This window comes from Clupea harengus, chromosome 7, assembly GCF_900700415.2.
Source record: "Clupea harengus chromosome 7, Ch_v2.0.2, whole genome shotgun sequence".
NCBI lineage: Eukaryota > Metazoa > Chordata > Actinopteri > Clupeiformes > Clupeidae > Clupea > Clupea harengus.
In genome coordinates, this window is record NC_045158.1 from 12,314,209 (window position 1) to 12,339,393 (window position 25,185).

General features: G+C 46.2%; 1 protein-coding gene and 1 long non-coding RNA gene across 3 annotated transcripts in view; both read right to left on the bottom strand.

Moving 5' to 3' along the window:
• Positions 1–8,702, bottom strand: part of bmpr1ba (bone morphogenetic protein receptor, type IBa) — a 46,351-nt gene extending 37,649 nt beyond the window's left edge. Inside the window, exon 1 of the mRNA XM_012828520.3 lies at positions 8,611–8,702. The gene's annotated coding sequence lies outside the window, so the exon portion shown is untranslated. The remainder of the gene's footprint in view (positions 1–8,610) is intronic.
• Positions 8,703–8,801: 99 nt separating this feature from the next.
• The window catches only part of LOC116221009, a 20,341-nt gene continuing 3,957 nt past the window's right edge, over positions 8,802–25,185 (bottom strand). For both annotated transcript variants that reach the window (XR_004163968.1, XR_004163967.1), the window contains 2 exons: positions 22,991–23,058; positions 8,802–8,915 (listed from right to left, as the gene is read on the bottom strand). This is a non-coding gene — a long non-coding RNA (uncharacterized LOC116221009). The remainder of the gene's footprint in view (positions 8,916–22,990; positions 23,059–25,185) is intronic.

The following is a 25,185-nucleotide window of genomic DNA, read 5'->3' on the forward strand; positions in this document are numbered from 1 at the left end:
TGCTATCTGCCGCATATCTCCTGCCCCAGGCACAATACGGGAACAGAATTCCTGTCCGGGAGCAGGTGTTGAGGTCGCCGCGCAGGTCATCAGCCGTGGTTCACCTCCCAAATATAGAGCAGTCGCTGTCGGGGTCTAAAAGTTCACCCGATCTCTCAAATGTCCAAAACAGAGCCCCCTTCACCCAACACACCAAGTCACGTCCAGCCACTGGCTTCAGGAACAAGCTATTTAGATCCGTATCGCAGGGACTACCTGAAAACATAAGTTTTCATTTCCTTTTTCACCACTCTACCACTCATAGCCTTCACAAAGAGGCACCCTTTTAAAAAAAAAGAGAGAGAAAAAAAAAGGTGGATGTCGGATGTGAAACATAAGAACATACTGTGACCCCAGAGTCGACCTTTGACCTCTGTGTTCCTCTATGGTCCGTGGCACAGGGGGATAGAGCATCTCTTTCAGGACTAGCTTTTACTAGGCTGTCATAGACTGTCGGATACAGGAAGGCAGTGTGTAACCAGCTTGACATAAGGACCCTTAGTTAGGGGCATTGGAGTAGATCGCATTTCCTACGCTATAAACATTGCAGACAGGCTCAGTTGTCTGACCACCTGAGTTGGTGGTGTACTGCCCCTATGGGTTATCCAATCTTTCTGCCCTGGTGTTGTGCCCTTGCACACTTTTTTTTTTCGCTTGAGGGTGGATTAGTTTGCAAATAGGCTGCGACGAGGATTACGCCTATCACTTCCTGGAGATGATCACAGAACTTCCTCCCATGCTTTGGGCTGGGAGCCCCAGACACTGCATCACACAAATGATAAGGCATACCGACCTCCACAAAGTCAACTAAAGAAGCCTATTCCCTTAAAGTGACCTGAGAACAAGTGGTTCTATACAAAATAAGGACTGTTTGGCCAATTAAAGCATATGGTCAGTTTAACAGCCAATACAAACTGAGGGGGCACACACTGTATTATATCTTCTTTGTATGTAAAAGAGGCAGGGTGTGCTTTCAGAGTCTGAACATGGAGATCGAGTCTCTTCGAGATAAACACGGCACCGGCCAGAACAAACAGCAGCAGCGTTGAAAGTTAGTATGGAAGGATGAAATCTACCTTAAACTGCAGTGCTGAACGCACATTTTCCAAGAATATCAATTGCTCTGAGCTAAGAACACTGCCCCTGACATGCATTAATAAAGAGTCTGCAGCTCCATTCTCACTACCCAAAGCCATGTCTCCTGTCATTGAGGAGATTAACTGAGTGTTTTAAAACCACACCAATTAATCCTAAATATTACACCCTCTGATTTTACGACTGGAGCCCAGCTCTTGTGGTGTTTTGATGGCCAACGCCTTGAAAAGTCCTGAGAGCATTTACTACCTGTGTTGGATGACTGCAAAGTCAATTTTCAAGGAAAATTAAATGCTGCTAAAAATAGGCACCGAAAATGTGGAAGACGAGAGGGGAAACTCAGCCTAGATATTCCTTTGCGCATATTTTTCCAGACGAATGTTTTTTTTTCTGAGGCAATGGTGGTTGGTATCTTGAAGGGTCTTTGAAGCTCACAGGTGAGCAGAGATTTGTTTTGCAGCAAACGGCCGAAACTTGATTCCTATCTCGAAGCAGATTCTTTGGGAGAGTTGGCCAAAGCGAAGTGAGCTATGCCCTGTGGGAGAAACCTAATCAAAATGTTTGTGACATTCTTACGGTTGAGCAATCGGCTCATCTCCACATCTGCTCAGGCAGACACATATATTCTCAGTAGAATTAAAATCGTGAGTTTGCACAGGATCGTCATCACACTGCCTCTTCCAATCTCTTAAACTAAATCTCGCTGACAGCATTTTGTCTCATTTCCATGTAAGTCTCAAATAAGTGTTGTCTTGTAATAGATCTAACAAGTAAATTCTCACAATAAACATGTCATCGTCATTCACACAGCTGCCTTGCTGGAATCACACACAGTCCATATTGAGCTTCTCTGGAAAGAGCTCAGTTGCTTGCACCGCTCAGTTGCTTGCACCGCTTGCACTGCTGCCTCACAGCAAGAAGGTCATGGGTTCGATTCCCACATGGGGCGCTGTTGGCTCTGGGGGGCAGATCCTCCCCAGAGTGCACAGTGGGCTATCTCCCGGGCCTTTCTGTGTGGAGTTTGCATGTTCTCCCCGTGTTCACAAGGGGTTTCCTCCACTAAGAACCCCAACAGTAAAAACATGCAAAATAACAGAACTCATGTCCATCCCTGACCAAAGATGGACAGTTCACTTTACTTGGTCCCTGGGCGCTGCAAAGCTGCCCACTGCTCCTGGGGGGTCCTTGAGGAAGGACAGTCCAGGATGGGAAAAAAGCAGAAAATAAATTCACAGCGACCTCAGGCCTACCTGCGTGTGTGTGTGTCCTGTGTCGCCTCCATATATGCACGTGTGTGTTCCAGTGTGTCGTGTGTGCCATTAAAAACCTGACAAAGGTCTTAATTATAATGGACACTTGTCTTTCTAACAAGTCTGAAAGCGAGATCCCTGTGTTTTCTTCTGAAAGAAGTGATCCAAGGCCTTTAAACACTTTACTTTAAACACACACATTTCTTCTCCAGAGAAAAAATACAAAATGGCAAGGTGTCAACATTACAATCATCCTGGTTTTGCGTGGAGAGGTGATGCAACCAGCCAAACTCGATTAGTTTCAACACCACACTGACTATAAGACCACAAACCCATAAATCAAACTACATTGACGGCTTGCACAAATCAAGAGGGAGTGTAACTAGAATGACTTGTTCTGTACAAACAAAAGTGGACACGGTCCTGGAGGAAAATCCATGTATCACTATGCTATAGGTCCTCAACTACACCAATGGAAACATATCCTCATGATTAACATATCCTCGTGAATTTGTGTTGCTCAACATCATGCATACTCACAGTCTGGCAGATCATACATTGTTACAGTTCCATGCTTTCCTCTTTATCCACACCCAGACCAACAAAAACCTTTTTTATGACACTGTCCAAATAGGTATTACTTTTATAGTGGTGTGGTATGGCACCGCTGAGAAGAATGTAGACCACCCATGAATGAAACCTGATGTTGGGCAGGCCTACCCTCTCCCCTAAGCCTTTCCTCACATAATAACAAGAATCTCACAATTAACTCAAATCTCTAATCCCGTCCCAGTAGTAGTGATCTGACTTAAAGGCTTGTTACTGAGAACTGTACTTGTACCTACACCTAAAATAAGGCACTAGATTTTCATAATATACAAAAAAAGCTCTGTAGTCATTAGAGAACTGTTTGGAGAAGTTTGATCTAGATGCCGCCCAGGTATTACTCATTTTGGCTTGGAGCATAGCATTTGTCAGCTTGTTGGCACCACGCAATGTCTGCAGTTCTCTTAATGGCAAATGTAGACATGTGCCAGTGTGGCAGGAAATTGTTATTTTGTGTTGTAACGTGTTTCAGTGTTATATTTTAACTCAATTGGCTGGCTATGATTAATGGAGGGTGCTCTCAGCAAAATGCCAGATTTCTGTCCAGTCTGAATTACGGTGCTTTAGAAGTATTTTCAGTGTGGGGTTTTGATTGCTTTGCTTCTGAAATGAACAAGCGGTGTATGTAATGAGAACGCCGTCAGTGGATGATGACCACGCCTATCGTCAAACTGAAACTCAACACACTCAATTTCCGGCCATGGACACAAATGGACAAATGCAAAACACAAGACATCAGGGGAAGACGTCAGTGGAGAGAATCAACCACAACGTTAGTCACAAGTCCATCAGAAATAAGTAACTCAATCTCCTCATTACGGGGTCCTGAGGAATCCATACGGCTGAAGAAGCCCCTGCACATACAGAGAGGCAAAGGCCAGGGGGAATTAAAGGAAACTCTGTTACCCTTAATCTGCGCTGATGAGGGGCATATGCTAGGGGAGAAGCGATGCACAGCCAAAAGCGAGCTGTGGGACAGGCATGGGCCGGCGAACAACATGTTTTTCTTTCCCCTTCACTCCACCTGAGCATTACGCGAGTTTGGCCTGTTACACCAAATTAGGGCGCTATCGCAGTGACTAGTTTGTCTACATTGCATTTGCCATGATTCTTGGCTAGATAAACAGGCTGCAAATTATGACAGGAATCTTTGTTGAACCACAGAAAACGGCCGTCGGGCTTGTCTTGGGAAGTATCCATGCGCAGGATCTGAATGGCCGCTTTCAGACGCGCTTCTACTCCTGCCTGGATCACTGCAACGGTCTATTACCATCCAATGAAAAAAAGGGCAGGAGATCTTTGCGCTCCAACAACATAAATAGATGATTCAAGAGAAGAAGAAAAAAAAGTTGGTAGTTCTAAAAGTAAAGTATTACAATGGGGTTGGCTTTTTGCCAAATCGGCATCCAAATATATGTGTTGTGACACAAAGCATACCTAATATCACCATGGAGGGGGAGTCAAATAACTGCTTAATACCATTACTGTGAGAGAACAAATGTATACCTTATGTTCTATAAAGCCATTTACAGCATATATCCTCTATTTATCTGATGAGCCTTCAAGGAGTAAACGATAAAGGAAAACTCAAACAAAAAGATAATCTAACGCTCATCCTAACCGGTTAAGAGTATTGTCATGTAATTATGTAATCTGTACCTTCCCCTGGCTCTAACGGAGGTCAGCTGCCTGACAGGAGGAAAGTCTCTGAACAATGTGCCATTTGTCGACAGCATGATTCAATAAGATAAGAATGCATTAGAAGAGTACACGGCAATTATGGAGAGATGTCTATCGCATTTAAATACCGTTTGCTGTGTCACGATTTGGCCTCCGCTCCCTTCCCTGATGCCTTTAAGTGTGTGCACAGACACACAAACACACAATGCCTTTAAGTGTGTGCACAGACACACAAAAACACACAAACCCACAACCCCATTCAACACACTCCTGGACAACGGGAACCTGCCCAGCATCACGTCTTACAAAGAATGACGAATTCACCGTGGATATTCCTCAAAAGTGAATAGGTTTGGTCTTACTTTTTTTGTCTTTTTTTCTGGACCACACAGCTCTCCCTTTTTCCAAACCAATCCCATTCCCAACTGCCTCCTCCGTAGGTAGCAAGAATAATCCCCCAGAGTACGGTTGTCCATCACGGACGGCAATTTGCATGTGAATGTGGTTTAACCGTTTGAATGGGGAATTAGGTAATCCCACTCCCTTGTGTTCAGGTTGATGGTGTGTGTTATTTGTAAAATCACCCATAGGGGGGGGGGGGGGAGGTCCGAGAGGCCTTATCATTGAAGTAAGTCATTCAGTCATTCAGAGGCAGTGTGATTTCACTAAAGCTTAATCCTTTTAATCCAAAATGAGAGGAGAGAGGAAGCTGTGAAGAGGACACAATGGGGATGAAGAGACACAAAAGGTTGGGAATCTTTTGGGGAGATTTTTTTTGGAGAAAGCGAGTTCTGTGTGTCTCGGACAGACTGATGGTGTTGTTTTGCACTCCCCTGCTCAAAGGATGCTTTGGAAATAGGATGCAACAAAAAGGTTTTAAGGCGATGTAGCCAAGAAAAGGAATTCATTTATCTGCCTGCGAGGATACAAACGAACGAGAAACTCACAAAGAGAAAGACATTTACAAGGTATTTTGAGAAATCCCAAAGCAAAGGAATAAACTGGGTACATTAAAAAATAAAACAGAAAGCCTTTGTGCTAAGCAGACTAAAGCAGACAAATGTGGAGTCAACTTTAAGTTCTTTCCACACGTCAATAAGTAGAACAGGATACCCTCTAAATATAACAGAGATTGAGACAGAAAAATAAGCTTTTCCGGGCTCGAGAAAGAGAAACAGAGTGCCTTTGCTCATTTATGAGTTTTTATTTTTGTATTATGTTATTTGCTTTTGTTTTCTTCAACTTTTTTGCTTATTTTATTGCACTTATATAGCCCATGCCCTACATGTTTTATATGTTTTCACTCGTTTAGTCTTTTTATTCTATTCTATTCTTATTCTATTCTTTTATTCTTGTTTATTTTATTGTCACTTGATTTGCCTCGTTCGGAAAGCCCTTTAGTACAACTTCTGTTGTTTTTAAAACGTACATACAAATAAATACGACTTGACATGACATTTTCAGTTAGACCCAGAAAGCAGATGTCACAAAAACAGGTCTGGCACTGATTTGGCCCGGACCTGGTGTATCAAAAACAATAACACTGTCCCAGCCAATTCATTTCACAGAGATTTAAGCAAGGGCAGACATAGCTGCAGACAACAAGAGATTGCACCCAAGCATCACTCCCATAAGGCATTCTGCTTCCCCTACCCTTAAGCGATCTTATGAAGCCCCAAAACATACCTTAGAAAGTATTATAGTGGTATAAGGAGTAATACCCACTATAAGGAACCTAAAGTTAAGCAAGCCCTTTCCTTTAAAATCCTTAGGTAGGCACTGGGCTTTAAGCGCTATAACAGGATGCCGCCAGCTTGCATTGCTGCTGTTTATTTAGGAAAGCGTCTCCGTCCAAACAGAGATTAAAAGCAAGTAACCAGCTCCTCATATAGCTCCTGAGCACTTTTTCTGCCGCCAGTGTTTTCATGGCAAATAATCCCGGCTCTTGTTTGGTGCATTCCCCAGACAGGTGCATGTGCGGCGAAGGCATAGCTTACCCAGAATCACCGGGCATCACACGAACAGCCACTTAATCTCTATGAGGTGATGAAAATGTGTAAGGTTAGAGTTATTCTAGAAATGGACTTGGCATGCTTCTGAAACTTTCACAGCAATCTCTCCTGCATGCCTTTGTTTTACAAGGTCCATTTTTTTTGCTTTCTGTCTTCGTGAATGTATTCACTTTCAGGAACACGTTTGTCTCTTGCAGAGCTTGTGGACACAAAGAAGTCATTATTACTCTCCAGCACTCAAAGACATTACATTTCAACACTTAGACAGGAGACCTTGTGAGAGTGTTCACAGGTGCCAAGTGCTGGGCCACTGGCAACATGGCGCCCCCTTCAGGTAAAAGAACTTCTCCAATACGGAGGCAATGGTTACAGAAGGACTACTAAGAAGGCACCGTCTTTCAGCATCAAAGTCAAAAGTCAAAACATTCAATGTACTTGACTTTTTAACAGGATCATAATGTTCTAATCATGTTCGTAATGTTTGTTGGCTTTGCAGAACCATCATGAGGCACACACAGGATCGGCATGTCCAATGGCTGGATGGAGAACAGGGCTCATCAGAGCTTACGCAAGGCTGCTTGGAGGGGGTTAAGATCCCTGCTTTCAAGTCTTTCAACCCGGCCCACTCGCGTTAAATGCTGTGTGCCTGCCAGCCCGCCTGCCAGCCAGCTACACATAACCCACTGCATCAGGATGCATAGGGGTGAGTCACACAGACCTGGCAGCGAGGCAGCCACTTCAGGGCACACAGCCCAAAGCGATTGCTGCCTGTCTGACGCACACGTGTATGTGTGTGTGTGTGTGTGTGTGTGTGTGTGTGTGTGTGTGTGTGTGTGCCTCTCACGCTGTCTTCACCTTGTCTGTCAGGGGATGGCACCTACCCTTGAGATTCTGGGGCAGACTTGGCAATGCTCTGTTTCGGGAGGTGGTGGGTGGAGGTAACGGAGGGAGAGAGAGAGAGAGAGGAAGAATGCGCGCGAAAGAGAGAAGTTGTGAGAGAGGGAGAAGTAGATGGAGAGAGACATGGGAGACAGAAAGAGAAAAAGAAGGAGAGGGTGAGAGAATGAGAAGGAGAGGGAGAGAGAGGGAGAGAGGGAGAGAATGAGAGGGAGAGAGGGAGAGCCGCTGCCACGTTTTGTAACCAGAGAAGGGAGAGGAGCTGCACAGCTGCTGAGAGCCTCTCCTGTTGGGTCTGCCACAACTGTGATATCATGGAACAAAGCTGGAATGCAATCACACTCCCTCTCGGCCTCCTGCTTTTCCATTTCAACCCCCGCACCTCACTCCCCGCTCTCTCTCTCTCTCTCTCTCTCTCTCTCGCTCTCTCTCTCTCTCTCTCTCTCTCTCTCTCTCGCTCTCTCTCTCTCTCTCTCTCTCTCTTTACTGGGTCTAAAGCTCTCTCTCCCTCTATCTGTCTTTCCTTCTGCGTGTGTGCTTGTGTGTGTGTGTGTATATATACTGTATCTGTGTCTGTATCTGTATGCTCTATCAAAACTTTTAAAAAATCAACAGGAAATACCAGTCCTTATAAAAAAGTAGGATCCAGTTGTCAAAACATCAGCACAAAACAAATCTCACACCTCTTTCTGTCTCTCTTCTCCTCCCATCAAGCAGCGGAATGATAAATGGCCTCCCATCCACCCGCGTCGAACCACACTCGTCCACACAACACTCAACAAGCCTCTGACAGAACCTGTTAGCAGCACACCTGAGTAAGTCTCCCTAAATGCCCCTCTCAGTGCCCCTCCACAACAGCCCCGTTGAACATCTGTCATTTCGTCACATGGAAGACCAGCTAAAGAGTTCTTTAGCCCAGAGGAATGCTCCGAACGGTAGCTTGTTTTAACATGAGAAGATGGTAGAGAGCAATACACATCCAGAGACAACATGTTCAGTGATATGGTGAGAGGTTTAAGGCAGACCCATACCTGTAGAAGCGCTGAGCGGCTGGAGGAGTGGGTATTTGGGTGTGTGGGTGGGTGTGTTTGTATGTATGTGTGTGTACGTGTGTATATGTGTGTGTGTGTGTGTGTGTGTGTGTCTGTGTATGTGTATGTGTGTGTGTGTGTGTGTGTGTGTGTGTGTGTGTGTGTGTGTGTGTGTGTGTGTGTGTGTGTGTGTGTGTGTGTGTGTGTGTGTGTGTGTGTGTGTGTGTGTGTGTGCGTGTGAGTGTGGGAACTGCCGCAGCCTCAGTCCTCAAGGTTCACAGTGATCTCAGAGGCCTCCACGCTCCCTGCATAAACACAAGTCCCAGCACATAAACACAGTTAGCATAGATATTCCACATCTCCTCTTACACTCCTGTTATGTTACACAGCCCTGCCCTTCTCCAAACCACCGTAACACAACAACCAACCCAGACGGCAGTGGACTTCTACCGCACACACCTTGGTGGCTGTTTACAGGATTAGGTCTTGTCAGTGAAGGTGAAATTAGTACATGGCAAATGGTGTCTCTGTTTAAGACCCGATCTTGTGGGCAGTTATTTAATGATGATCAGTCACCATCATTGAGAGAGAGAAAAAACACGACTCTTGAAAGACAGTCCAAACTGTCCACCTGCCTGGCATTGGAAAACAGAGAATCTAATTGGGCTGCGGTCTCAGCCTGCTGTAACTGGAAGGCTAATTCTGAATCAGAGTCTGGCTGGGGTGCCGCACAGCATCTGACAAAGTTACAAGCCTCCGCGTCTCCCACCTATAGTGTGAAAAAAACCCACACACAATTCAATATTCCAAATATAAACATGACAAAATCTGGGTGTGTCTGTTAAGTGTCGCTGAGAAAAAATACGTCCAAGCCCAAATATTCACATGGGATAAATTTCACACAGCATTTAGTTTTATTGCTATCCTGTTTGGCAACCCCAATAAAATATTCCTATGCACTATAGCTAGCCCAAGCCTCCTTAGGACAAAGAGGCCGATTCATGAGTCCTTTTCTGCTAAGTGGACAAAATTAGGACAAATATGTCCAGCAAGCCTGACAGCTGGACAGCTTTAATTCAGTTGGATGTATAATTGCGTTAGTCGCATTTTGTAATATCAAGAGTTTTTTTAAACTGACACTTTCCATTAGTTTCTTTGCAGCTCCATGCATAATTTGGAGAAACAAAGAGCGCTGCTGCTGGGCTGGGTGGGCCAGAGCAGACAAGCCCTACCACACCACCGAGGCCTGGGAAGTTCTCTCTCTCTCTCTCTCTCTCTCTCTCTCTCTCTCTCTCTCTCTCTCTTTCTTTCTCTCTCTCACTTTCTTTCTCTCTCTCGGACTTCAGCTCATTCAGAGTCATTAATAATTTGCACGAGGACACGCAGAAGCACACCCCGACCTCTGCCGTGCTGTCGAAGCCGTATCAATGGCATCAGAGAAAGTGGAAAGCCGTGGAGGCTGCTGTCTGTTCAACCACACGGGTGCTTGGTTAACAAAAGAGCCACAAAAGTGGCACCTTCTGAGCAGTTCTCCACCCTAGCGCTCGGATAATCCCATTGCCCGTTTTTTTTTTTTTTTTTTTTCAATGACAGGGGGGGGCGTTCTCTTGGACAGATTTCCTGCGTTACTTGAGGTGGGGAAACGATGGTGTCTGTGCAGCTGAGAGGCTCTGGGCTGCCCCAGACAGGGTTGTTGCTGTAAGGATCAATGCGGGGATTACGGGCAAATCCCTCTTTTCACACAGTCTCTGTGAGCTGTCACCCACTGAAGCACTCACAACAAAAAAGTGTATAGAGGAACAGCTGGGATTACCGCGTCAAAAGCCACTGTCCTCTGCTTCTAAACAACATAGGTGACAATTTGGAAGTATACGCTTTTGCCCGATTTTGCCACAGATATAGTCCGCATGAATGCATGACAAACTAATTTCTGTTTGCAGCATACCTCTCTATTAAAAACACACAGAACTCAACGCTTGCACTGTCAGTTTTGCCTGAAGACATTTTCACTGAATTGCAGTATACTTTATACACACTGCCGTAATGAATTACTAATAAACAGACGATAAGAACCAACAAACCCTTTCTCTGCCTGCCCCTCTGTTTCTACGAAACTCAATAAGTCAAGAATTAACAAAGACATTTCTCACTTTGTGCTTCTCAGCAGATGTTTTCATAGTGATCTTTGCAGCTGTCAGTGAAACTAAGTCATGTTGAACAAACTGCTTTCAAAGCCAATAAAAAAAAAAGAAAAACCACACCTGATGGTATTATCCAGTGCATGTTTTTATGACTCCAGCTAAACCGAGTGGTCTACGGGAGGGTATTTATATCTGTCTGAGGTGCGAGGGCCTGATTAACCCAGCAGAGGCCTGTCTCTAGCTCCTCATCCCCACCACGGGGATCCCTGGAGGAGGGGAGCAGAGCCAGGCTGAGCTCCCTGGAGGTCTGCAGCATTCCACAGGCACATCTGTCATAGACCCCAGCAGATCCACACTCGGCATGAATAGAGGCCGAACTGTGAGGCTCCCTGTATGCCTCTGTCGGCCTCCATGAAAACAGTGGTAGTCCTTCTCCCCCTGATCGCTTACTCAGTGCACGTCTTCCCATCAACCATTCCCAAGGGCCAATTCTAATACTACTATACCCACAGCATCGTCAACTCACACAGGGCGCCTTGGCATACAGACGGTAGAGGCTAATCAAATGCAGACGGCCATCTTGCTGAAAGGATTTCCCTGAACCTCGGAGGCCCCCCGTACCTGAGGGGTCTCTGTTCTTCCTGTCTTTTGTACAGCAGAGGCAGAGCCGTGCTGCTTGGCGCCAAGCACCTCGCCCGTCCCGGCGAAGGGAAGTCATTTTCGGTATCGCTGACACATGTTATAACACTGGGAGTAAAAAAAGGGGGAGAATTTCAAAAGAGGAGAACACGCATAACATAAGCCGCTTGCGTAATCGTGAAAACGTTTGTCTAAACAAGGCAAATTGATTGGAAATGGTAGGATTTCCCTGCAGTGAGTCACAAGGCCATAAAACACCACTCCGTCATAGTTGGGTGGTGATGAACGGAGCAAGAAATAAGTCATTTTTTAAACCCTCGTAAAATAGTGTGTTTCTATCTTCGAATTATTTGGGGCACAGTGAGGTTGCTACAGTATGTTTAAAACCAGAAATAATGAAAGTGTTTGATCTAAAAATATATTTTCTTTTTAAACCACCTGAAATGTACCCCGATTTCCACATGAAAAACCCCACAAATATGTAACTCGTGTTGTTTATTACACTCCAAAATAAATGAATTCATAAATTAAATATTTTTTTAAATCGCAGTTTACCTACTCTCTAACTTACTCAGTTCTGGCTGTTTGTGCCAAATGGCCCAGAATTCCCTTTGTCTGGATTCATAATTCGCTTAAAACCTCTTGGGAAATTAAACTACAGAAGCACATTCAACTCCAGTGAAGTCATGGACGGGTTGCTTGGTCTACTCGCGCTCAGTGGGAAAGCCCGCAGTGGCAAAGTCAACAGCCAACAGTTATGGGCCTAATTGTATTTACAGTGAGGCAGCTGGTTTGGATTACCACGAAACAATGAAAAAGGCCAAAAGCAAAAAGAGACGGGGAGACGGTAAAGCACTAGGACAAGTGTTTGTTAAGGCTACCATCTCCAGACGCTCTCCTCACATGTTTGTGTGGGTAAGTGTGTGGGTGTGTGTGCATACATGTGTATGTGTATGTGTATGTGTGTGTGTGTGTGTGTGTGTGTGTGTGTGTGTGTGTGTGTGTGTGTGTGTGTGTGTGTGTGTGTGCATGAATGTGTATGTGTGTGTGTGTGTGTGTGTGTGTGTGTTTGTGCGCGCGTAGGCTAACACCCCTTGAAAAGACCTACGGCCTACTCAGTTCACCTAGCTGTGCTCTGTGACAGCGGACAACCGGTGGATGAAAGTCCGTCAGACAGAGGCTGCAGTGTCCCCTCGCCCACCTCACCCACCTCGCCCACCCCGCCCACCTCGCCTACCCCATTCGCCCCTGTGCCAGAGCAGTGGTGATGGCTGAGGCTGGGTGAGCATGTTAAACAGGGACAAACTGCGGCGGGCACCGGAGCAGAGCACCAGCTGTCAGCATCCGAAATACTTTCATTATCTTTAATGAGGAACCACACCGGCCCCCGGGGCCACGGACAAGGCACGTAGGAGGAGGAGGAGGAGGAGGAGGAGGAGGGCGCTTTTAATATAACTGTCAGGAGCCACTGCTTGTATCACACACCACTATGCAGGAATGTGTTTACATATGTGATACATGTGTGCGCACACACACACACACACACACACACACACACACACACAAAGACACACATACACACATACGAAGACAGACAAAGCAGGGCAATATCAGAGCTGCAACATCAGCTCTGCATATCCAAATGTTTCTAAATCTAAATGAACTAGCAAGTGTACACACTTTCATTAGCATGAATGAACGTTACAAGAAGAATGCAGCTGAGTGTGGGTGTGCCAGTTATGTACAGCTGGGATTAAAAGTCAGTGTTCATGTAACCAGGTGGTACCAGCACATCACCTCCTTCAGATTAGAGCTTGAGCATGTACACACACACACACACACACACACACACACACACACACACACACACACAGACTCTCTCTCCCTCTCACACACACACACAGACTCTCTCCCCCTCTCTCTCCCACACACACACACACACACAGACTCCCTCTCTCTCACACACACATACACACACACACACACACACACACACACACACACACACACACACACAGACTCTGTCTCCCTCTCTCTCTCTTATACACACACACACAGACTCCCTCTCTCTCACTCACACACACTCTCACACACACGCACACACACACACACACACACACACACACACACACACACAGACTCTCTCTCCCTCTCTCTCTCTTACACACAGACACACACAGACTCTCTCTCTCTCTCACACACACACACACACACACACTCAGAGGCTTGGAGACCATCACTTCCACATATGCAAAAACTGTATTTACTTTAAACAACCTATCACGGCACTTCCCGAGATGAAGTGATTTTGCCGTCGTGCTGCCGCCTATGTGGCTCTGAGGTACCCCAACAATAACACCGCATGGCAGATGTTTATGCCAGAGTCTGACACCTGAGCAACGACTCCAATCCCTCCGTGGAACCTCACGAGTTCTAGCGGAGTGGGGCTCCACTCTGATCCGTGGTACTGATAGCGCTGCTAGAGTTCCACCCGATCAGTCAGCGCAACCACACAGCTGCTGCTGCTGCCCCCGCCGCTGCGGACGCCGCCGCTAGCAACGCCACTAAGAGGCCCGGCCACAGGGAGGACCCCGCTCAAACACCTGGTGCTTGACCTCACCTGAACCTAAAGCCCCCCTCCAGGGGTGAAAGAAGGTGCCCATCAATCTTTAGAGTGAGTGAGAATATGTGCTTCTGAAATATGCATCGCAAGGTTTGCAGCGACAGCTTGACTCATTTCGGGGATAATAGGATGGGCGTGAGTTGAAACAGTGTTTACAAAACAAACTAGCTCAGGTGACTGGTGAGGTTTCCGATTTTGCTGCAGTAAAAACAGACGAGCTTCTGGGCATCAGTGAATGGGCCAACCCATTCAGTCATCCATCAGCCATGATGTGTTTTGACTGAAGGTGTTGTTTTCCTACTGTGCCTTTTAGAGGTTAGATGGTCTCCTACAGAACAGGTGAGCGTGGAAAAAGCCCTAGCAACACCAAGGCTTGTCATAACCCATCAGTAAAGCAATTCATCTGTTACACACACTCACACAGTCACACACACACACACACACATGTATACACACTGGGGGTCCTCCCTAAACATACAACGGTTCAAAGCCCTTGCTTTCGCTCTCTCTCTCTCTGTCTTTAAACACCCCCCCCCGCCCCCTCTTCTCTCATCACTGTGCAGGCCAAGGGTCAACATCTGAACCTGAGAGAGGGCCGCGAGCACCACAGGTAAAAGGAAACAGATGAGAGAGTTTAACTGTGCTCTGGGGGAAAATGTCACGGGTTTCCTCCGCCAGCCCGGCCTCCGTAGCTCACGCAGAGAGGGCGCTCTTCTGGGGGCTCCCAGGGGCCGCAGGTACAAATCCGAGCAATCTGTACTCACCAGGGGAGGAAAGGGGCGCGAGCAAGGTGTAGCCTGGCAGGGGGGGTGGGGGTGTTTTCGTCTTCCCCTGAATGCCACATTGAGTGAAGGTGAGTCCCCACTGAGAAGAGGCAGAACCGGCAGTCTGAGGATGGAAGGGGGGGGGGGGGGTGGAGGGCTGGATGGTTGGAGGGATTGGGTGGAGGGGTGGAGTGGTGGGGGGGTTGAGGGGAGCATTCAGCAGATTGCTATGGAGGCCAGAACCGCACTCAGGCTACCCAACAGGCACCCCTTTCTGTATGTGGCCAGCCATCAGCCCTGGCTGGAATGTTATTGCTGGAGGGGGAGAGTGCACAGACCAGTGTTGACTCCTGCCCTGTTTACACAGAGTAGAGTTCACCTTCGGGAGGATTAAAAGTGAGACCTGGATCGCGATGCCTCCGAGCGACGGGATTAGTGAGTCCAATCCCACAAGCTCTCTGGGTTCCCCTGGCTTCTGATGGATGCCATTGGGTTGGGTTTTTTCAGTTTTTTTTTTTTTTTTTTTTTAGAGAGAGAGAGAGAGAGAGAGAAACTTCTTTGAGGAAACCTTTCCCACTAACAGTTAGTCAAATCATTTTTCTTTTGCATTGATTCTGAAAGATTGCATACATTAAGCAAATGTCCCTCATTTTTCCCGACCGCAGCACCTGTACGATGGACACCTCATAAATCAACAAGCGGGATTCTCTGGAGAGCCCCTCTGTCTGGCTGGCAGGACTCCTGTGTCGGGTCTGCTTCATCCATATAAAAATGAACAGACTCTGAGGCCCTCCAGCGCTGGAGACACTCTGTCCTTATAAACATGGCTTTTCTGCATGCCAACGACCACTAAAACACACACACACACATACAGCCATGCTCTATCACATGCTCATACACATGCTCACACACACACACACACACACACACACACACGGAGACTGAGGTCAAACGCAAAGCCGGCTTGAGTTCATCATCAAACCTGTGCAATGTAAGAAAACCCTTTTCAGAAACGCCGGGAAAGTTGATACATTCGCCTCTGGCCACGCACATTTTAAGCGTCTCAACATCGCTCCATCCCAGAGACACCATCCTGCCGGAGCTCGGGAGCAGGGAGCAGGGCTATGGAACGTGAGAGAGTGTGCGGGAGTCAAAAGTGATGGATTTTTTTTTTTTGCGAAAGAGAGCGACAGGACAGCAGCGAGGTAAAGATGGATTATCCTCCAATTTCCTGCCGTGGAGACTTTGAGGCCTCTCTGTGAATCCTCCATTAATTGAACCTGATCCCTCCCAGAGAAAGAGGGAAAAAGCACATGGGAAACCGCTGGTGGGGTTTGAAGCGTAGAGACTCTGAGAGCATCTTGTGGAAAGAAAGAAAGAAAAAAAAAAGAAAAACATCTGTTTGCCATGTCCGCTGAAAGAGTCCAAGAGTTCCCCCGTGCTTCGCTCTGGAGCAGACACAACTCGTTCTCTGATTAGAGGTCAGTTCCTGGAGCAGATAACCCACAGCTACGTCACAGCCATGCTGACCTTTCAGAGACAGACAGCATTCATGTCTGGCCGTCCGTATTAAACCGGCTTGTCAAGGGGAGATTTGAATGTGTCCTTCTGTAAATGTCTGGATTTTAATGAGCCAAAGGTTTTCACAGCTTTTTTGGCGGAGGTAGGTACTGATAAGTGGATGCACTGGGGTTGCACCACCAAAGACGATAAGGGTTCAGGAGTGAACCAAAGCCATGGAGAGGATGACAATTAAATTATGGCATTTCAAAATACTTTTGTATATCTCAGTGCACATTTTTTTGTCTGCTGCCTTGACCGGCGAGAGACTAATTGTATAGGATTAGCATGATTTGTGTGCTAAGTCCTGACCTGTGTGTTTTATTGTGGTGGACACCAGCCTGGAAGAGGGAAAGCCTGACACAATACGAGGCTGACATTTGCAAAGGAACAAGTTTAATTTGACAGCAGAAGGGAACGCGTGCCCAATATGAAGTAGGATGTTATTTTTGAAGCTTGTAAAGGAGCTAGCCTTTTGTTAGCTGCCAGCGGAATATTGCAGACTTGTTTCACTTGACACCTTTGACTTTTCTTGTTGAGACCAGCATCCACCTACATATTTGGTCTATGCCAAGCTTGCAAATTAGTGTTTCATAGGCAGCACGATCCAATGCATGCCTGACCAAAAAAGCACTTTTTGGGCAAACCATTTTCACAATTTTTGACTGAGTTTCTCCAATATTGAGACTGCACAGTATCGTTTTTTCGTTCTCTGTCTATGTGCTTTGTTGCTGGTCTGCTTTGTTCTTTTCAACAGAAGACACTTCTCTCCCTTTGCTCTGGAGCCAGACCCCAGTAAACCAACCCAGACTACAGGGCTCTCTCTCTCTCTCTCTTTCTCTCCACATCTGACTGTGATTAAAATGGGGGCCTGAGAGTTGGTTGACACCACACCTTTCGTTTTTAACCATAAAATACCCCCATCCCCCCTCCACTCCACTCCACTCCTCTACGCCACCCCACCCCAAACCTTAGCCTCCTAGTCCTGTCCCAATGCACCCTACCCCCCCCCCATCCTCGGGAACAGTCACGCTTCTGTGCACTGCTGATTAGCTAGAACCTGAGGAGCCGGGTGAAGGGGGTTTATTGTGTTAGTAAAAATCTGAAGAACATATCCAGTGTCTAGGACCCAGGAGCCCTTGACATGTGAGGGGAATACCTCCAGCTTGAAGGAGTCCAGCTCCACTCACCCTTAAAGACACCGGCATTTCTCCCCTCCCTGCATGCAACAGCCCATAGCATGAATGCTATCCTGTGGTCCCCCTCCCCAGTCCTAGTCCTGCATCAATACAAAACATAAGGCCTTGTGTAACAGGAGACAGATAGTTTTTTTCTAAGAGGATACGTAGCTGAGAAATTGAGAGGCATCTTCTTTGTAAATCATTGTCTTAGTCTTTGCCAACACACTTCAGGCAAGTCCACTACGTACATGAACTTAACATGAACTATTTACAGACAAAATCCTCTCATGAAAATTCAAGCATCCCCAGACTTTCACTCTAAACTTGATTTGTTTGGAAATTCTGCCACCAGTTTTGGGGCATTCTGATTGGGGCATTCTGATTGGTCAAAACAGTTGACTGATCTAATTTGAGTCGATAAGTCTACAAAATGATAAACCTCAATGAGCCCCGCAGCCCAACAAAGAGAGAAAGACGGAGCAGAAGTCATGGAGGAAAATGAAATGGAATGCAACCCTTGTATACCTGCACAGCATTCCTTTTAAATGATGGATTACTGGTATGAAGTACGTTAGTATATGTCTCCATGACCACCATGTTTTTCATTCAACGGTACAGCAAGGTACTTTCCTTTCCTTGTGTGGAAAACCAATCAAATTCCCTGCTGCATGGATCAACAGGCTATTTGCTTCTGTTATGCTGTTCTTCTACATGCGAGTGCTATTCTTGACCTCGACGCTCCATATCCTTAATTTAATCCATTCAGCGATTATCAGTGAGCAACGACAACTTTGACTTATCAGGGGAACATGTCCTGAGGCGCAACTGTAACCTGTGCGCTCTGTGTACGCTCTTTTGTTTTGTTGCCATGCTACAAAATATCCACACGCAGATGGAGACGGCAGACAGACAGAGAGAGAGAGAGAGAAAGAGAGGGAGAGAGAGAGAGAGAAAGTGAGAGAGAAAAAGAGAAAGTGTGTGTGTGTGTGTGAGCGCGTGTGTGTGTGTGTCTGAGTGTATTTGTATGTATTTCAGCATGTTTTCTCGCCTGCGCTCAAGTCTCTGCATCATATGACTGCTCCCGCTTATACTGAGAGGGCCTTGTCATTACAGTCTTTTCCATTTGCACTTCCAAAAATAACTTGGCCGAGACTTAAATGCGCCCCATTGTTGTGACTTCAGTGCGCTCACAATAGACACACGGACAATAAAGATGGGGACATCGTGACATGTGACCCGTCACTCGAGCGCTGATGTCACAGACCTGGAGGTCAGGGAGGGGGCCACAGACGAGTGACATACACATTTAGAGCAATCTTCACGTTATAGTTTAAATATATTTATCCTCAGCAGGGAGAATCAGAGCTTGAAACTCTCTATTTATTCACAACAATTTTCCTGGTTTTGCTCCCATTATTCATACAAAGAGCTAGAGCACCTGTTGTTTGTCTGGAAACAACAGAGAGTTTGGAAAGTCAGTCTGTATTTCATGAGGGGGAATCCACTTCTGTTGCATGCAAATCATGTACGGCGTGAGTGTACGTAAAACAGCACATGTGATGTGACTGATGAGGACTAGTCTAACCATCTTGGCTGTATTGTGTTCTCACATTATGTAGTGTGTGAGTCCATGCGTGTGAGTCCATGCGTGTGTGTGTGTGTGTGTGTGTGTGTGTGTGTGTGTGTGTGTGTGTGTGTGTGTGTGTGTGTGTGTGTGTGTGTGTGTGTGTGTGTGTGTGTGTGTGTGTGTGTGTGTTTGTGTGTGAAGGGGAAAGCATTTCATAGTCATGGGTCGGCTGGAAGAATGGTGTTTTTAATGGCTTCTATATCAAGCCTATCCCTCCGCATTTATTTATAAATCTACCAGATTTATATATCTTCTGATTCACTAGACACCTGTGCTGAAATAAAAATATCTTCGCCTGAAAAAAAAAACACACAGCGAGGGAATGCCAGAACAAACTTCTCAGTTTGTGCAGGTTTATTGGACCATAGCATGACTGCTCGATCACTTAAAGGCAGACCAAATCGACTCTGTGGAAACCTGCTTAAGCCCTAATTAAACAATAAACACCTGTTGCTACGCAATGGAATCTAAATAAATGTATTTTCGCATTATTTCCAAATTTCAGATGAATTTATTGACGGGTGGCTCTGTGCTCCCCAGCCATAGCCCCCCCCAGCCGCCACCCGCCTCCCGCCCCCTGCCCCCCAACCCTGTCTGGTGGCTCGTGTGCGTTTACACAGGAAGCTCTGTGGACTCGGTTCAGAAGTTTGGGCCTGTAAACCGACGCTGGAGGCGAATCACATTGAGTATAAAAACCTGAACTTTTTTTTGAGACTGGGGGAGGGAGGAGTGTGTGTGTCTGTGTGTGTATAAGTGTGTATGTGTGTATAAGTGTGTATGTGTGTGTGTGTGTGTGTGTGTGTGTGTGTGTGTGTGTGTGTGTGTGTGTGTGTGTGTGTGTGTGTGTGTGTGTGTGTGTGTGTGTGTGTGTGTATGTGAGGGTGGTAGTGGTGGTTGTGGTGGTGGGGTCAATGAATTCATCCACATTCAGAAAGTCAGCAGTTTTTAATTACCCCAGCTCAGAAGAAAAGCCCTCGCCCACAACCCGCTGCCGGCTCTCGCCCTGGACCCCCGCTTCCCATTGGTTTGTTAAAACAGCACAGGACCAGTGTGTGTGTGTGTGTGTGTGTGTGTGTGTGTTTTATTCAATAAACTGAACGGGGGAGCCAAGAAAAACACAGCGCGGCATGTGTACAACAAGCTGCAGGTGGGGAGAATCAGGAGCTGTTCAAAACAGTTCATCGCTTCTCTAGCCGAGGTGAATCATTTTATTTCAATAAAAAATCAGCTCCCTTCGTCAGAGGAAGCCAGGGAACGAGGGAGAGAGAAATGGAGAAAACAAATCAAGTGGAGAAAGAGAGAGAAAGAGGGAAATGTACAAAACCAAGAAGCGCACAGAGACAAAAGAGCAGAGAGAAAACAGAGAGAAAAACAGAGAGTAGGGGAGAAAGGGAGAGAGATGTGTTTGTGTGTGTGGGTGTGTGTGTGTGTGTGTGTGTGTGTGCGTGTGTGAGAGAGAGAGCGCACGTGCATGTACCTGTGTGTGTGCATGAGTATGTGTGTGTAAACAGTATTTGTTGGTGTTGTATACCGACTGTGTTTGTGTACAGTACTTTGATCCTCACACATTATTACCTCCTGTAAGATATTGGGGGCAGGTGTTGCACTGGGTGATACCACCTGATACTGCCAGTATCGCTTTCAGCAGGCTAAGGTTGCTCTGTTCCCACTTCCCTCCCACATCCAAACAACACAAAGCTCCATCCAACAAAAAAAAGAGAGAGGGAGGGAGAGAGAGAGAGAGAGAAAGAGAGAGAGAGAGTGAAAGATGGCATGAGCCAGCTGATGCAGGAGAGCTAAATGGCTTGAAACTGAACTCTACTGGCTGTCTGAGAAGAGAAATGTGCTGATATAATCCCACAGTACCAGAGACATGGATTTTCTTGCCGTATAGATCTACCTTAACAAATTCCTCAGCTGTTCCTCTGAATCTTTTGGGAAGGCTCCGTCCTTAAGTAGATTAGAATTTTATTTTTAAGACCTTTCTTTGAAATTCAACTACGTTACAGCACAGCTCGATGCCCATGGCGCCCAGACTGGGCCTCTGTCTAATCCCCGCAATGACAAGTCGCCGGTGAATTCACTTCCAGAATGTTCTATGAAGCCATGCAGCAGGGCCAGGAACAGTGTCCTTCCAGCGAATTTCTTCTAAAGGCACTTAGTCTCATAGCAGATTAACATGACTGATGTAGGCGCTGACGGTAGACAAGAGAGCTGGCAATCTGGAGCATGACAAAGAGGCCTGTGGATAATCCTCCCACTTGTTTAACGAAGGTGCTGAAAATGACGAAACCTAATGGGCGATTTTTTAGGAACGAATCATGGAGCCACTGGCAGACGGCATAAAAAATAAAATATAATAATAAAACATGAGTCCTGGTGGATCTTGCCGGACGAGGCCACCTGTTGCATGAAAGAGCTGCAGGGAAATTTGAGGGAGAAGTGGGTGCCCAGCTGCAGGACCCTGCCAGTGTTTGGACTGCGGTGACAGTGCTTCTGGACACATGTCAGGTCCACCAAAACATAATACAAATAAAAAATAAGCAATGCAAAAATGAATGTGGTGCATCCTTTTAAATGCCCATAACCCTGAATAGCTCAGGTTCCAAATGGTGTTGCTTGATCATGCCGTTGGGACTGTGCTTGGGAGGTGTGCAGTTTCTGCGTTTTGGCCATTTCTAATTTTTGCGCCTCCAAATTACTTCTAAGTAAACATGCAGTACATCTGTGTGAGGTGGGGAGCTAGTTGGCTTGGCTAATGGAGGAGATGTACTGTATAAAACCACAGTGCACAGTTTAAATTGAGGTTAATGGGTGCTCCATAAGTCTATGGTGTCAGTGTCAGTGACACACACACATACACACACACATACATGCACACACACACACAAACACACACACACACACACACACACACACACACACACACACACACACACACACACACACACACACACACACACACACACAGCCCCAGTGAGTACCGCAACAAGGCTGAGTCCATTAGCCGTAATGTGGTTTATTACACATCAACATCAATGTACCCGCTGGCTAGTCAGGGAGTGAACTGCCTGGAAGCCAACTGTCATAAGCACCATCCCTGAGCCTTGAACATGAAACAGGACCCAAACATGCACACGGGCTAAACCAATAAACACAAACCCAAAAGCCCGGAGAGCCAAAGCACGCCACTAGCTAGCCCAAATGCAACACAAACACATTTTCATGTGACCTACTGTAAATAGTACCTGCAGTATCCAGGTTACTCTCCGAAACACTCTCACACACACAGTGTTTATGTAATGGCCTGCCAGATGCGCGCACACACACACACACACACACACACACACACACTCATACACACACACACACATAAACACAAGGCCAGCCACTGAAGTCCAAATGAGACAAGCCGAAAACAACCACACATTACACACACTGTCTATTACATCATAAATGCCCAAATGAAAGCGCAAAAACACACACACACACAGATTCCCTGGTCCTCGCCTAGTTACGAGATGGACACAGGGCGTGTTCACTACGACCTGATCACAGAGCCCGGCGACATGTCTATTAAATAAATCAGATCCCCCCACAGCGCATCTGGAGAGAACAATGCCTCAGCACTGTTCATTGTCCAGCACTCAAGGTTCACAAAAATATCACCATGCATAAATTCTCATGCATCATAATCTCAGAGGAGCAATTACATCTCGGGGATCTGTTTCTTCATGAAACCTAAACCAGATGGCACTGAGGGGGAATGGCCAAGGCATGATGTTTGTCGAATCACTCTTTCAGTTGGATTAACCCATAAATCAGGGGGGGGAGTGGAGACTTACCTTCCAGAGTAACAGAGCTGATGTCCCTTTCATCTTGCTGTAGGCTCAAGTCAGAAGAGCAGGTAACCCTGGAGAGGGAGAGAGAGAGAGAGAGAGAGAGAGAAAAGAGGAAATGTGATGATGAGTAGGTGGAAGAAAGAAGAGAAAGAGTAGAGAAGAGAGTGAATGTGACCATGAGAAAGTGAGAGAGGGGGAGAAAAGATAGAGAGTCATCAAGAGAGAGAGGGAGTCATCAACACTATTTAAATATGAGGGAGAGAAAGAGAGAGATTGCTATAAAGGACTCTTCCACTAAGCTCAGACAAACACACACACACACACACACACACACACACACACACACACACACAGCACATTTGAGCTGAATCGGAGCTGTAGGATACAGGGTGACACACAGAACCGCGGGATGATTACCATGATATTAGTTTGAATGTGGTGGAGATACGAGCGCCTAATACAAACCTCAATGAAATCCTCCTTTTCAGCATCTCTCTGCACCCTGGCACTTTCAGCTCACCGACAAGAGCATTCCAACATGTCACAGACATTTTCATTCACCAGGACCATCTGCCTAATATGTGTGCCATTTGCCGCTCATTTTCTCTCTCTCGCTCTTTCTCCCTTCTCTTTCTTCCGCTCATTCTAGTCTTTTTTTTCTTCCTCTGCTCTCTTCACAGCTCACTTCCTCTCCACCTCCTTCCTCCACTCAGCTTTTGCTTCACTATATTCTCTAATAACAGGAAGTCGATGCTTTCCATTTCTCAGAATGTTAAAGACCTTCCGGGCAAATCGCTCACCAGGGCAACAGCTTGAAGTGATTTATCTCTTTTCCCTCTCCCTCGCTCTCTCCCTCTCTCTTTCTCTCTATCTCTCTCTATTTCTCTCTTGTTTTTTTCTCTTCCCTCTAACTGCCTGTCTTTCTTATAGCGCAGACACGACAGCATAATTAAACAATGTGTGAGAGATTCACAATCTCACCATTATCAGGAAAGATAGGATGCCGCAAAAAAAAAAAAAAAAAGAGGCAAGTGTTTGCTGAAAGGGGAGGTGGGCAGGGCCTCCAGGGCAGAGGAACTATTTGCAAGTTGAGTGAGATGACTACCATTTATCTTTGAAGACGTACTCCTGCTGCAATAATTACCAAAGTGGAAAAGCATGAGCCTGGAGCCAGAGGGTTGAAGACTGAGGAGGAGGGGGAGAAAGAGAGACAGAGAGAAAGAGAGAGAGGCATAGAGAAAGAGACAGAGAGAGAGAGAAATGGACATAGAGAGACAGAAAGAGTGAGAGGGAGAGAAATGTGCAGGCAGCATGTCCATCCAGAGTGAGTGACCCGACCGGAGCAGAGCGAGACCAGAGAGAGACGTCAGGAGGAGGTGGTTTGAGAGTCTTCGAGAGATGAGACTGTTATAAGGGGGGGGGGTGGGGGGGCAGTTAAGAGGCATCAGTCAGGTGCGCGCCGAAAGTGTCAGACTCACAGACTCAGGGAACTGCCCTTTGCCCACAGACGCCGCGCTGCTCAAACACGCTCTAGGCTCAAGGCTCAAGTCTGCCGGCTTCTCGGCTCGTAATTCAGCCCAAAGCTGCTGGGCCTCCAATGGCTCAATTTCCTCTCTGAGATCGCTATCTTATCTGTCACCCTAATAATAACTTCATCTTTACAAATAACACGGCACTTTTCAAAGGAGAGGAAACACTCACAACTGATTCTTTGCTTATTAATTGCTAATACTGTGGCATGCACACACACACACACACACACACACGCACACACACACGCAGGCACACACGCACGCGCACACACACACACACACACACACACACTCACACACACAAGGAGCTTACAATGAAGTGATGAGGGTATGATTCAGCCATGATGGCAAGATGATTCAGACCAATTCTTTTTTTCTTTTCTTTTCTTTCTTTTGTTCAGTTTAATATTGGAACAATTAATTCATCAGGGTTGTCTTAGTTTTAACCTTCATCTAAAATCAGGGTTGTCTTAGTTTTAATCTTCATCTAAAATGGCAACATAATTTTGTAGTATAACAAAGATGTTACATTATACTACCATATTAAATGCAAGCATTACTGTTTTCTTTACCTGCCTCTGGGGGAACTCTCTTAATGCAAAGTAATGCAAAGCACAATCCTATGGAATGAGGAACTCTCTTCATTTCAGTAAAGGCCCATTTAAA